This window comes from Oryzias latipes, chromosome 7 (assembly GCF_053564925.1).
Source record: "Oryzias latipes strain Hd-rR chromosome 7, Olatipes_Hd-rR_3.1".
In the NCBI taxonomy this organism is placed as follows: domain Eukaryota; kingdom Metazoa; phylum Chordata; class Actinopteri; order Beloniformes; family Adrianichthyidae; genus Oryzias; species Oryzias latipes.
In genome coordinates, this window is record NC_136243.1 from 6354347 (window position 1) to 6367015 (window position 12669).

The window sequence follows — 12669 nt, forward strand, 5'->3', positions numbered from 1 at the left end:
AAAGTTTGAAATCTGTGGAAAAAATCAATGTGCCTTTCTCATTATTTCCGTCCTCTAACAGGTATTTTGGGTTAAACTCTAAAAATAAAGTTTATATTTGCTGCCTCAGCACAGTTTTCATTTGTGGACACCATAGTTATAGTAAATGTCCACAGTTCTGCTCTCCTAGACCTGTACATACATTTTGGCAGCTTTATTCGATACTGGTGGTAATTATTCTTCTATTCACTTCTGGACTGCCAGTGGCCTATTTATAGTGATTCCTGAATTATTACATATTTTTTACTCTAGAAAAATAATTGAAACTGTCAAAAAAAATAGAGGAGACTAGCTTTGCATCTGGGTGTGTTGTGGTGATGCAAAGCGTCGGCACACCACATAATCTCAGAACACGGCTTAAAAATGTGATCTGATCTGATTCAAGCCAAGATTTAGTCTTGCGTGTTTCATGTTGCATAACTTCCTAGCATTGAATCGGAAGAGTTCATGTAACCCTTGGGCTGTCCTGGGCACTTTAACGTTGGGAGTTGGGTCATCTAGACCCACTAGACAGTGCACTGAACCTTTTTTCTTCAATGATTTGTGATCTTCACTGGTGTCCATGGATTACATGAAATCTTTCCACCTTTATCCACCTTTGTCATGGTAGGGAGAACACGTCAAAGTAAGGGGGGGTCATCTAAGATAGCACAAGGGTTAAATGGTTACGGACAAAAAAAGAACCAGCTTTACAAAGGGCCTGTCATCCCAGAAAGGCCATAAAGAGCAACAAGGATTTATGGAAAAACTGATTCAGGGAAGAGCTGAGTTGAGAGGGTGTGTTCAGAGTCCGACACATGGAAATGATCATTTTTAAATCCAAAGAAGTAAATTATAAAATTATACATCTTTGAGAGGATAACAACCCACATAGAGGAGGAAACATATCTGGATGAAGCAAGATAGTCATCCGGCTCAAGTCAATGTCATCAATAGTGTTTGGGTAAAACTGATTTTTTGTTACATGCTAGTAACGTGGTTGGGAGTTGGCCTAGTCACAGCAACATTTTTAGCGGTATCATATCAGTCTAGTGTTTTATGTGTTGCAAAAAAGGTAATAAATTACTGTTATTACATTGTGTTTTTTCACTATCTTCATTATTGATCATTAGGCTGTCAATAAGACTTTCACTTTCAGTTATTATCAGTTTTTCAGTTTACAGTTGTGTTACTTTTAACCACAACTGACCAAGTTGTTCCACATTTTTTGTAGGTTTTACTGTTTGTTTTTTCAGAGCCACAATAACTAGCTCGGTTTATCCACCTTAACATTAGTCACTTGCTTTAAGGCTAATCCATCTTTATAATTTGGTTAATGATTGGAGGGAATTTCCACACAACCACCATAATCTAAGAACACAGAACCTGTTACAACTACCTTTAATAAAGCCCCAAAATTACCCAAACTTTTGTGACACAAACATCTAAGGAAAAGCATATTGCAAGGCTACACTTTTTTCTATGTACTGTAGTGTAATTCTTAAGTTCATACTGTTTTTTTTTGTGTTCAACGATATTTTTTTATTGACTGAACTATAAGAAATGTAAATTATTTGAAAAATCTTAATAGTTGTGAGGATTTTTTTAAGTTTAAAAGTAAACAACAAGATTTGACTTTGTTCAAAACCAAAGAAACTAGAGAAGTTCAGAATGCCACTAGAGCGCTTCACCATTCAAAGTACAAGAAAGGACACAACTGAGCTCTGACATATAATTCTGTTAGATTTGTTAAAGTCTACTTCTTTACTGATTTAGATTTAGACCCATGAACAACATTCTAAAGAATGCACTTGTTGTTTTTGTAAACGTTGATGTGTAGAATACGGTGTTCACAGGTACAACATTGTCTTACATCATTCAACACCTTCTGTGACAGAACTTCCTGCAGCTCTGCAGGTTTTCTTTAGATACAAAGGTGTAAAAGGCATATATTTTACCTGAAGTCCAACCGTCATTCAGATGTTGAGTCAAAGCAGAGCTGAGTAAGCAGTGTCATCCTTTGATTTCAGGTGTTTAAAGGAGAACCGAACAGTTAGAGGTCTGTTAGATCCTTTAGATTATCCACTGTCACAAGAGTAACCAGCTTGTGGTCAGCTTGTTGAAATAACTTGTTGATAGAAATGCTGCAGGTTTGCTTCTCAGGGCGTGCAATGAGCTAAAATCCAATGGGGGTCCTTAGCACCCTTCACGGTGCTGTCTATCTGGGTTTCCCTGTGCCGTGAAAATACAGTGTTGTGCCATCCTGCGTACAAATTCTCCACCTGTGTGAATCAGTTGAAGCTGATTTGCTGTGTGGACCCCTAAGCCAAAAGGTGAACAACAACGACAACACACCTGGAATATTCTCCACTTAATGCTTAGAAAGAGCCTTTAGTTGATATGCCTGCAACTCGTGGTCATAACAGAATGTCCTCATAAATATGCTTTGTTCATGCACAGGACAGAGTTCCCAGAGTCATGTGTTCTGAAGTGTTGTCACTCAAATGATGTCAGGATGTACTCAGTCTTAAACGCATCTCTGCAAGCAGGTAAGTGGTGCAAGAACAAGAACGATCAGAGCAACAAGGACTATGAGATCAAATGTATTCCCCTCCAATGCATGGTGGTGTGCGGGTTTCACACATGTAAATTTGCCGATCACTGCCAGTGAAATCAGCTTTCACACATTAGCATGACAGAACCTGCTGACACTCAGCACTCAACTTTCTAAACACAGAAGCAGCTGGAGAAAATAAGAGATGACTTACAATAATGGAAACCTGGCAACTCTCCTGCGTGTAAAAATGTAGACTGCTTTCTCCTGAAAGCCGGTTTCCCTCCGAAAGCCTTACTTAATCGCACCAACCGGTGCCATTTCCTGTCTCAAAGTCAAACCGTCTGGTCTGCACTTAGATGAAGCACTCCTTGTTTCTAAACATCAGTGTCAGAAACTCACCAGCAGAACTAAATTCTGTCTCTGGTGGGGGCAAAATTAATTTTATTTGACCAGAAACTCTTAATGAGTCGTCTTTCTGAACTTTAGAGCATAAAACCATTTCATAATACAGCAAGAATTGATTTTTCCAACACGTTTCACAGCTTTGTTTGCATGTTTTCTTGTGTGTGTTCGTTTTTATTTACACCTGTGGGGGGCAGGGCTTAGGACACCTCCCACTTGACAGGTAAAAGTTTCTTCTTGACAGTCAAAACTTAGTTCTTAGAGTTACAGTTACAATGATGTCATAGCAGAGTAGAAAGCATAATGCCAAGTCCCCACAAAGGTAGTAGGTCCAGCACAAGTGTGTGTTCCTGTTGCCCACAGAAGACCTTTGTCAAAAATGTAAAAAAGTCAAATAATATTACAATGTGGAGAACTGGGTGGAACTGCTGCCTTCACTCTCCCCCTCCCCTACTTTCGTCCCTTCCTCCATCCAACTCCCTTCCTTCTGTCCTCCCTCCTCCTGACTGACCTCAGTGTTGTGCAGCTCAAACACACTCCCACGTGCTCAGAGAGCAGGAAGCAATAAACACAAACTTAAGCAACACGTGAAACAACCTGCATGCTGCAGACTAGACTGACGAGTGCAGCCCCACCGTCTCTCTGTCTCACCCTACCTTCTGCGGCCTCCTTCAGCTTCTCCTCTCTCCCAGCAGGTGTTCTCCTCTTTGACACCCAGCTGGGGGGCAGAAGGAGAACGGGGGCTGGAAGATGAACGTTTGGATCTTCATGCAATTGTTGCTTCTTTTGGCAATTCCAAAGGAAAAAACAGAACAACTTCTGCACACTCTGGCATGTTGTACTTTTCTGTCTGTAAAGGAAGCCTGCAGACGACAGAGAGTTTCTCCAAAGACTTTCCCTCCTCTACTTCTCAGTCCAGCAGAGTTCCTCGTTGCAACAGCTGCTGGGCCGTTAATGCTGAGGCCATCTGTTGCAACACGTCTGACTGCCTGCCTGCCTCTCCACTTTCACTCACCCTCTTCCTCCTCCCTCACTCTGAAGCACAGAGGGAGAGAAGAAGAGGAGGAGGCGGGACTTTGTTCTCCTAATCAGCCAACAGGGAGCCTCAGAAAAAACTCCCCTTCTGACTGGAAGGGGAGGAGCAGCTGCAGGAGGGACAAAAAGAAATTCAAGAGAAATATGTGGTGTCTTTGGTCAAAACGCGAGTGCAGTGAATGAAGGGAAACGTTAACCATCAGCAGAACTCTGGCTGCAGAGTTTAGAAAGCAGAAGGCTTCTCAAAAAAGGTTTAGGAATCCTGACGTTATGCTTTTTGGCAGTAGTCGGGAGAATTCGATCAATGACAGACAAAATGTTTAAAGAATGACTGTAAACCTGAAGCAATTTATACAGGAATCATTAGAAGGGAGCATTAGAAGGTCACAAACGTTTAATTTAAAGACCCACTTTAGTGTTTTAAACGTTTAGGATGTTGGAGCATGTATATGGAGTAATGCTTAAAGTTGCATTTTTGAATATTTCTTTTTTCAAATTGCTGTGAATCAGAAGCAGATGAAAAAAGGCAGTTTGAAAAAGATTGTATTTGTGACTTATACGCTGGGCGAGCTACAAGCTCCCTGCTCCGCCCCTTTCTGATGCAGAGAAATAGATCCATATTGTCTTTGTTTTCCTCGCCTAGGCTAGAATCTGGATTTAAACTGGACGGCTGGATGGCTACGATATAGCTGCCATTTATGTTGCCCTGCTAACTAACTAAACTGTAAGCCACTGGGAAAGAAGGTAAACAGATAGGTAAAAGGAACCTTTACTCTGCATCAACAGTCCCGCCCACAACTCAGAGGTGAATTTCTGATTAACTCCTGCCGCTCTGCAGAAACTATAAAAACTAAAAAAAAAAAAAAAAATGCATCCAAGCATGAAATTATGGAAGACAGGAATCATTACTCAGCACTTGATGACTGCATCTCACAGAGATCTCTCTGAGGAAAAAAAAAAAGCTCCTTACTCCAATTGACGGTGCATTTTTAAAATTGTACCTAAAGCTTACAGATTATACTGATTACTGCTTCAGTATATGAAGTTAGGTGATCAGAGATATGAGCAAGGAGAAGCTTGACGGGTGAGATGATGCAGAGCAGGCAGAGGGCAGCTGGTAATGGAGTTGCTGGCAGAGCTTCTGCTTCTTCGTGGGTATTCATGTAGCTGGTGGCTTCAGCTAAATGGAGCGAACGGTGAGGAGGGGGTGATGGGTGCTGGGTTTCAGCTGAACAAAAAGTCCACTCATGCCTTCTCCGCACTACTATCTAACTGTTAATTTTAATCCTCTCAATTAAATTTTGAGGGATTTCAAAAGTTATAGCAGCATGTTTGCACCTTCAGCAGAGAAGAATCTTCTGCAGACTCTCGCAGGGAAGTTGACTTTGAATGAAATCTTGTTGATGAATCCTAAAATCTCTTGTTAAACATGTCAATAATTATTTACCTGGATGTATGGAGTTAATTAAGTCTCAATAATCAGAAATGTACACAACCTGTTTCACAAATACACACGTTGTGTTTCACAAATGCACACGAAATGTTTCACACATGCACAATAAGTGTTTTTTCACAAATGTGCACACTGTGTTTCACCAAAAAAACAATACATTTTTAAAAATTCACAATAGCTTTTTCAGAAATTCACAATAGATGCTTCACAAACATTTTTTAGGAACGCTTGTGATATGAACTCACAGTTCCGCTCTCATTTGTGAATCTCCCCACATTTGTGAGAGATTTTTCTACGGTGGTTATTGAGACTCCCTTCACGCTGCAGGTCAACTAATGTCACCATTGGCTAATTAATCTGTCAAACTCATCAGCAAAGCAGGCGTGCTCGCTTTCAGCCAATCGAATGGCCCCTTAGACTTTCTTTTCGCCAAAGACAGAAGAGCAGCATGAACAAAATCAGTGTACAGGAATTCAGGAGAACCATAAAAGGGGCACGAAGACAAAATCCTGACAACCCTATTTTGACAGCATGGCATTAATACTATAGGTGATGTAAATATCGAGCATGTTCATTTAAATGACCTAAGGGAAAAATAATGAGAGTTTTCGTGTTGCTTGCAGAAGAAACAAAAGCTTTCTTCTTGGTTTCTTCAACATGGGGTGTGTTTTAGGAGTGTTTATGCTAACATCCAATTGACCTCCTGTCTGAAATCTTTCAGTTGAGTAAATGTGGAGGTTGGTTAAGCCTTAATCACATCCACCTGTAGGTGTGCTGCAGGTTCTTGGGTTGTCCAGGCCTGTGGAGGGTCATAGCAAGGAGCAACTGCATCTTAAGGGGAGCGCAGGTGTGTCTTGCAGTTCCCTTGAGGCTTATACAGCCACCTTAAAGGATGTCATTAAAATGACACCTACCATTGTTTTGCGTGTGGTAAGTGTATTGTGAAGTGTCACATCCAGGCTCGGTGGGTACAACATAAAAGACTCAACCAAGAGCTTAAAGTACAAAGCAACCAGGTTTATTCCCACTAGTGTGGAAACGCTAACAACAAATATCTGGGGAGGGAAAAAGGCTGCCGTGACAAGCATGAGTCATCCTGCTGGTGTGGCTGCAAGCCATGGGAGAAGGGGAAGAGAGGAGCCAAAAAGGGCCTTTTAAACCCTCCTCAATCAGGTGCTTCTGGGGCAGGCTGGGAAACCTAGAGCTGGGAAGAAGAAACTGAAAAGACAAGAAATGGTCACAACAGAACATGAAGTATTCTTAATGCTAATGTAGGCTGCAAATGCTTATGACAAACAGATGACTCTGTTGTACGGTGCCCTTAAGCCACAGTTTAGTTGTTAGTTTGGTGCAAGTACTAGCGTCTCACTGACCCCGAGCGAATGGGCAAACACGGGTGTGCACGGGATTCGTAAGCGCTCGTATACACAAATGACACTCTGAAGGTCTAACTCCCTAATTTCTGTCAGTCAGGCTCCTCACAGGTGACCCACACTCATCACATGTACAGCACTCACGACCGCATGACTTGAGGGGGGTTGAAAATCTACTTCACTCGTTTGTCATGATCTGTCACCCACAGCATACCCGAAGAAAAAAAAAAAAAGTGGCTATATGGGCTCACTAAGCGCTCTACGATCTAGAATTGCAGGGTTGCCTGCTTGTCCCGTAGAGGTTTGTCAGTTTTTCACTTGTGGACAGCTTGTATCCACCAGAAAGGTGTTCTTACATTGCAGAAATGTAAAACTGTTTTTTTAACATTCTGCTGCATTTTTCCTTTAGAGCAGATATTCTGAAAAAGTTAGAATTTCTGTTGTAATTAAAGCTAAGAGTGCTCACCCCATTTCATACAATAGAGTCAATGAAGTCACTAATCATCAGTTTTAACAAGAAGGAAACCTCTTGAGAGCTGACGGGTAAAATCTAAAGGAAAACACAAGATAATCTTATGTTCACAATCCTTGGGAATGTTGGAGATTCAAATCTCTGTTTCGTGGAAACTGAAACCAAATGTAAGCTTCTGCATCAGATGAATGCAGGGACTCAGACTCAGCCTAATATACTGGCCCACACCCATGGGAGCTTGTTCAGTACATGTCTGCTGTTCCACTGAAAACCTGCTTTTACTAACTGAAAATGAGAGCGGATAAGAGGAAAGATTAATTTAAAGGGTCTATATCATGCAAAATTAACTTTTTGAGTTTTTAATGTATTATAATGTTTAGTCCACACAAAAAAACACCCCAAAGTTGTATTTTGATCCATTCACACATTTTTGAATATTCCCCCAAAAAACCTGCTCTCTGAACACCAGCCCCTCCCAATCCACAAAAACGAGCGGGTCCTCACATTGTGACATCACAAAGTAAGGAACCGCCCCCTCCAGGAAAAGTCTGCACTGCCAGCTCCGCCCCCAGGCCAACACACATGGAGCTAGTGGTGATCGGTTAAACTCTTTCCTTTCATATAAACAACATGCATCCATCTTTGCATAAGTTTGGATGTTGTTTGTTTTCGTGGCGAAACGCAGACACGCTGCTGAGGCCAACTCTAGCGGCAGGCAGGCAGGCAGGCAGGCAGGCAGACACAGGCAGGGAGCAAGGCAGGCAAAAAAAAAACATCAAGAAACGGTTCATTTTATAAAGCAAAGCAACTCTGCCAGACAGCCAGCTTAACTAGGATGAATACAAACTCGATACTGCAGCTTCTCAGTTTAGTTAGAAAACAATTTGGACATAAATCCTGTTTACTGTGCAGTGTTGATTTTCTCTTAAGACTCCTAGCAGGCCCTCATGCTGTCAATACTATCGACACAAAGACAAATGGCCCTGTGCTGCGGATTCCTACAGCTCTGCAGTCTTATTGTCTTCCCGCTTTACGCTGGATGGATGTGCAAGCTAAAGTTAACCATAACCCAGTCACCTCTGTCATCTGAAAAAATTCAGCTACATACAAGTAAAGGTAAAAAAGATTTCCCTTCACAAACACCTACAAAGCTATTTTTTTATCATGTGACTAAGTCAAGTAACAAAATGATTCCTGAGTTTGACCATAAACTGAAGTGGTTGATATCAAAAAGTCCTACCAATGGCTAGAAAGGGCTGGCCTACAGGACAGCACTGAAGCGCTCATCCTGGCAGCTCAGGAACAAGCCCTGAGCACCAGAGCCATAGAGGCTCAGATCTACCACACCAGACAAGACCCAAGGTGTAGATCTACAACACCAGACAAGACCCAAGGTGTAGATCTACCACACCAGACAAGACCCAAGGTGTAGATCTACAACACCAGACAAGACCCAAGGTGTAGATCTACAACACCAGACAAGACCCAAGGTGTAGATCTACCACACCAGACAAGACCCAAGGTGTAGATCTACCACACCAGACAAGACCCAAGGTGTAGATCTACCACACCAGACAAGACCCAAGGTGTAGATCTACCACACCAGACAAGACCCAAGGTGTAGGCTGTGCAAAGAGGCGCCTGAAACAATCCAGCACATAACTGCAGGGTGTAAGATGCTGCCAGGGAAAGCATACATGGAGCGCCACAATCAAGTGGCTGGAAGAGCATTCAGAAGATTCATAACTCCCCAGGAACTTCAAGACAAACATGGAATATATAACTTCTTGGAATATCAGCAACTTAAATCAATTATTACTAAAAAGTTTAAATACAGAGACAACGATTTAAAGCTACCAGATGTAGTTACCACTCTGATCAATTTCTCAATGAATAAAACTCTCTCCAAAATATACAAACTTTTATGTAATTTAGATAACAATATTTCACTTCCGACAACAAAATGGGATGCGGATTTGAGCATCAGCACAGATGAAAGTTTTTGGTCAGAACTTTGTCTAAACACCTTTAAAATGACAAAAAGTCCAAATCTGAAGCTAATCCATTTCAAAACTCTTCACAGAATTTACTACACTGGACAGAGGATGTTCAAGATGGGTCTCAGTAACTCAGACATTTGTCAGCACTGTGACAGTAATCTACCCGACAATTACATGCATGCACTATGGTTCTGCACGCCTGTCCAGGCTCTCTGGCAGCAGGTATGTGCCGATCTATCAGTCTGGCTTAAGGTTTCAATCACAGCTTCACCGTCACTTTGTGTGCTTGGTGACATGAGTGCCATCGATGTAGAAGGAAGATTAGGCTCTATCATTTTCATAACTCTTTGCATTGCTAAAAAAACTATTTTAATAAATTGGAAAAGCAAAAAAAATATAAATATAAGTCAACACAGAAATCTGCTGCTTGATCATATCAGCTTGGAAAAAATGTCAGCCCAAAGTTCAAGTAACTTTGAAAGAATTCGGTCTCTCTGGTCTCCCATAGCTAACTCCGTGACTTAGGGGGTGGGGGGGGCATGGTCGTCGCTGCTCCTTGCCCTTCTGCCGTGGGCCGGGGTGGGGGTCGGGGCCTCCGGTGCCTGGCCGGGGGTGGTGGGGGCTCTGTTGGTCGGGGGGTCGGGTCCGGCGCCTGGGTGGGGCGGCCTGTGGCGCTGCGTGGTCCTCTGGGCTTGGGTGTGGGGGTGCGTGGTGGGGGGGTGGGGTGGTGGTCTGGCTTGGCTTGGGGGGGTGGTCCCTTTGCCTGTGCTGGGGGGGGTTGGCGGAGGGCGCTGCTCGGGGGGGGGGCCCAGCGGCGCTGGATGGGCTTCCCATCTACACCTGGGGCTGGGATCGGCCCTTCCCTGGCTCTGGGGCGGGACGGGGCAACCTTCTTGGGGCCCCCGGTCGCTCTGGGTGTCATCCGCTTCGGCTGCGGGGTCTGGGGGGGGGGGGGGGGGTTGGGGTGGGGGTCTTGTCGGCCCTGTCCTGTGGGGGGGCATTCTGGGGGAGGGGGGGGGCACTATTGGTACGGGGCAGGGGGGGTTGACGGGTCGGGGTCTCCGCTGAGGCCATTGGCGGTTTCCCCGGCCGGTTGGCTGCCTCGGTCCCATCGAGGCCTGACCAGAGCTCTTCTAGGGCCGGCGTTTGGGGGTGGGGGCCTGGGCTTGCTCCGGGGGGGGGGGCGGCGCTTGCTGGCTCCTCTCTCTCTGTGTGGGGGTGGTGGTGCTGGGCCTGGGGTGTCTGCGCCTCCGGGGGTGGGACCCCGGGGCTGGGTGGGCCTGGCCCCCTTGCTGGGGGGGGGGGGGGACAGCTGTTTGACCACCGGGGGACAGTCTATCATCTGTCCCCAACTTACCCCCTTCCTCATATAACCTCATAATAGGGTGAGGGGGTGGGGGGCTTAGCCTGCGATGAGCCTTAGGGGGGGGTTTACTAGGCAGTGGCCCCCCTCCTGTGGTTGCCGTATGGAGTGGGCCCCCCCTCTTTCGGTTTTATTTGCACCTTAGACATGTAGGGCCCTTGGTAGGGGGGGTGCTTGGACATCACTGCCAGCAAGCAGCGGATGTCCTCCTAGCACCCTACCCGCCAATTTTAACCGCACCTTAGACATTTAGGGCCCCTTGGTGGGGAGGGTGAGGGGACGTCACTGTGAGTAATCAGGAGATGTCCCCTTAGTGCCCTACCCGCCAATTTTAACTGCACCCCCCTTAGTACACACACCCCTCCCCCCTCAATATATACATCCCAACATAAACACACACACATGCACACACACACCCTTTCAAACACACATACACGCACACACATTTTGCAAGGAAGGTGGGACCTGGGTCCGTCTGTCCCCTGCCTCTTCCCTGGTGGGGGGTACGGGCCCCTTTGCAGCGGCGGCCGTGTCCCCGGGGTGCCGGCTTCCTGGGCCCGGCGGTGCTCTCTCCGCGCGGTGGGGGGGGTTCACATTACATCTGAGCCGGGGGTGTCTGGTCCCTGGGGGGTGGGTTCTGGTCCTTGCTCCTGAGTGCTGGGCCCCGCCAAATTTCTAACTGTGGCCGAGCCTGGTCGGGCCATATTTACAACACCCTTGTGGGCCCTCTTTTTTCCCCGGGGTTCCCCCCTCCTGGGCGGGGGCGGCGGGCCCCTGCCTCGCTCCTCCCTGGACCAACCGTGGGTCGGGCGGGTGGCTGCCTGGAGTGCGGAGCGGGTCTCCCTTGGGGGGTCCTGGCTCGTACCTGGGGTTGGGGCGGGGGGATGCCCGGAACTCCTGGGTGGTGGTGGGGTGCTCGTTTGGGGCTGTGGGCGTCCTTCTCCGGTGGGGCCCTGCGTTGGGTTCTCCCGGCGCGGCGGGGGGCTGCTCTCCTGGTTGAGCTGGGGCGGCGCTCTCTTTCCCTCCGTGCGTCCCTGGCCTCTGGCTCTGGGGGCCTTGCGGCGGCCCTGCTGGCCCTGGCCTGGGTGGCGAGCTTGGTCGCCCGGGCGGCGGTTGTTCCCTGCCGGTTCCCGTGTGGCGTTGGGGGGATTCCAGCTGCCGCTGCTGCTGCGGTGGGGTCCTTGGGGTGGGGATGGCTGGGCACTCTCCCTCCTTCTTTTCACGTTCCACCATCCATTTTAGAAGAACAAAAACACTCACCTGAGCACTGGTGTTAGCTCACCTTTGCACTAACAGTTTGCATGACTGAATGACTGAAATATTTCACACTAGTTGGTTTTAAGGCATAAGTATGCGTGTGAACACTATCTGTTTTGTGTACATGTCGACAGGTGGACATTTTTGCAGCTAGCAGGTGTGTTTATAACATTTGAGTGTGTGTGTGGACAGGCTCCGCCCCTTTTTTTTTTTTTTTTTTTTTCTACATTTGAACCTTACCATAATGATTAACAACCAGTAAACTTGTTGCTTTATGCTGCTTCATGGTCTTATCCCCCTTCCCCTCCTATTATCACCCCCTACCCCCCCTCTCTCTAACGTCCCTCTCTTTTCTTCCCCTCTTTCCTTTTCCGTCCGGTCCATACGGTGGCCCTGAAGTGCAAAGCATTCAACAAATCACTCGATACAAAAACATTTTTAAGATCACAACAACAATTAAAAAAAAATAATAATTTTTAAAAAGCAGCATTACATTTTAGAAAACAAAACAAAATTTCAGAAACCAAAACTTGAAAAACAAAAATGACAAAAAAAAACAACATTTCAGAAAACAAAATTAATTTCCAGGAAAAAAAGAAATATTAAAAAATGAAAACATTTCAGAAAAAAAAAAATCCAGAAAAAAAATGAAATATTAAAAAATGAAAAACATTGCAGAAAAAAAAGAAATATTAAAAAATGAAAAACATTTCAGAACACAGAATGAATTTCCAGAAAA

The 12669-nt window shown here is 45.4% G+C and overlaps 1 protein-coding gene across 5 annotated transcripts in view; it reads right to left on the bottom strand.

Annotated features, from left to right (window-relative positions):
* The window catches only part of sulf2b (sulfatase 2b), a 92107-nt gene extending 88093 nt beyond the window's left edge, over window positions 1-4014 (bottom strand). For 4 of the 5 annotated variants that reach the window (XM_011472955.3, XM_011472956.4, XM_011472953.4 and 1 more), the window contains exon 1: window positions 3634-4014. The gene's annotated coding sequence lies outside the window, so the exon portion shown is untranslated. The remainder of the gene's footprint in view (window positions 1-3633) is intronic. The other variant, XM_078950113.1, reaches the window with a different exon arrangement.
* Window positions 4015-12669: the final 8655 nt, after the last annotated feature.